At 41.7% G+C, this 2255-nt stretch overlaps 1 pseudogene; it reads right to left on the bottom strand.

Annotated features, from left to right (window-relative positions):
* Positions 1 to 889, bottom strand: LOC147439802 (uncharacterized; annotated as a pseudogene).
* Between the last annotated feature and the right edge of the window lie 1366 nt (positions 890 to 2255).

Raw genomic sequence — 2255 nt, 5'->3', positions numbered from 1 at the left:
GCGGCTAGTTATAGAATCAGAAAGCGTGATTTAATTAATACCAGCGAGCCCTAGCGATCTGCAGCAGATACTTACTAGGGCTTAATTCTTAATAAGTAAGCCAATATGGCCCGCTATGATGTGCACGCAGCTGTTGCGCTGCTGCTTGTGGCTTCGACCACCGTGATAATGATGACGCAGCTGGATATGGTGGACTGCCAAGCCTGCTCGCAGCCCTGCTGCGGAAATTTGCCGCAGGGTGGCAAGGGCTACTGCAACGCCGGGCAGTGCTGCAGCCAGTTTGGTTATTGCGGCTCTGGTAGCGCATACTGCGGCTCTGGCTGCCAAAGCAGCTACGGGCGCTGCAATAGGGCCGCTGCAAAAGGCGCCACCTTCAACACCACTGCAGAGTCCTCCACCAACGCTACCTCCTCCACTACCTCCACTGGCGGGGGCGCCTAGCTGCTTTCCTTCAGTTCCATATGCAAGTCTCTCGCTTGCTTGCTTGATGCTTTTATAATTTCACCATGCATTTTAACTACCTTATACCTTACGTTAATGTATCATTGTAATCGTCCGTATTATCAGCATGCCTTGTAAGTTGTATCCACTCTACCATGTTCAATATTGCCAGCGTGCATTAATGCAATTATGCAGTTTGTGTTATAATTATACTTAGTTCTTAATTGCAAAGTCTAACACGTGCCACTCTAATATGTCAAACTCGAGAGTTTTGGACCACTAGTGATTCAAACCAGTTGCTAGACGTGCGGGCTAGTCTATCCCGGTTTCTGTCAAAAAAAAAAAAGGGTACATGGATCACAATCCAAGTTAATGTATCATTGTAATCGTCCGTATCCTTGTAAGCTGTATCCACTCTACCATGTTCAATATTGCCAGCATGCATTAATGCAATTATGCAGTTTGTGTTATAATTATACTTAGTTCTTAATTGCAAAGTCTGACACGTGTCACTCTAATATGTCTCCCAAAAGTATAATGAGTGTGTTCATAGGATTTGGTTATGGCCCACATAAATTACTATGAACCAATCCTAGAGGGTTTCCCAACTCTTGATGTAGTGGCGAGGAAATTTGCCTAGTTTTCATTCCATAGATTCAATACTCACATAAACTGAAATCCGAATAGTTTAACATAGAACACCACATTAGAGAATTTGGGAATTTCCTAATTCTCACTTTCAAAATGATCTTAAATTTTGACCACATGGCCAAATCTTAGCCAAAGTTTTAGGAGAATGGCTCAAAAGATATTTTCAAGTACTACCTTGTGGAAGGATTTAGTAGAAGAATGATCAGCTACATAGATAGTACTCTCTTTGATTGAAGAGACATATACAATGAACCAGATTTGTGACCCTTTATGACAACCACATTTGCCTTACGCACCATCCAAGCACCATTGCCAAAAACAATAGTATAGCCTAGAGCATCAAGCTGACCAACTGACACCAAACTCTTAGTAAATTTAGGAATATTTCTAACTCCGCGATGCATAGATTCAGTGTCATTTGTCATGCATAACTTGACATCTCCTGTACTACATATATCAAGCTGACAGGAATCTCTAAGCCTGACTGAACCATGCACATCAATATTTGTGGAGAACCACTCCCTATGGGGAGAAACATGGAAACTCGCACCAAAATCAATGATCCAATTTTGTGCATAACACACATCAAGAGCCAATAAGCATCTAGACTCAAATCAAAGGTGAAAACAAGCACATCTGATGACTGTTGCATGTCAAGAATAAATTTTGCAGGTGGAGATTCAACCACATTAATCTCCTCTATCCTTACACTGCTATGTGGAGTGTCAGATAGCTTTGTCCTTTTCATGCTGCAAAACACGAAAAGTTTTCTTTAAATGGCCTTTCTTGCCGCAATGATAGCATTCTACATATTTGTAGTCACGACCTCAACTCTTGCTACAATTCTGGAAATCCTTAGGATCCTGTGAATGATCGTGGCTACAACTACGTCCACCTCTTTGCCTATGGAGATTATGGTCACTTGTCATATACGCATGTCTATGCCCACCACTATGGAGAGATTGATGTTTAATATCTTCAATGAGCAATGCACTAGTAACATCACTGAGCTTTAGTTTACCACCTGGTGCAGTGTTACTGATCACAATATTGAATGTATCCCAAGAAGAAGGCAAAGAGCATAACAAGAGAATGGCCTCTATTTCATCATCAAAATCCAACCCTTCTGATGTCAGCTGAGAAAATGTGCACTAGCATTGCTA

Source organism: Adiantum capillus-veneris, chromosome 16 (assembly GCF_014529385.1).
Source record: "Adiantum capillus-veneris isolate H3 chromosome 16, ASM1452938v2, whole genome shotgun sequence".
NCBI lineage: Eukaryota > Viridiplantae > Streptophyta > Polypodiopsida > Polypodiales > Pteridaceae > Adiantum > Adiantum capillus-veneris.
The sequence above is the reverse complement of the archived record's forward strand: the minus strand, read 5'-3'. Positions and strand labels throughout refer to the sequence as shown.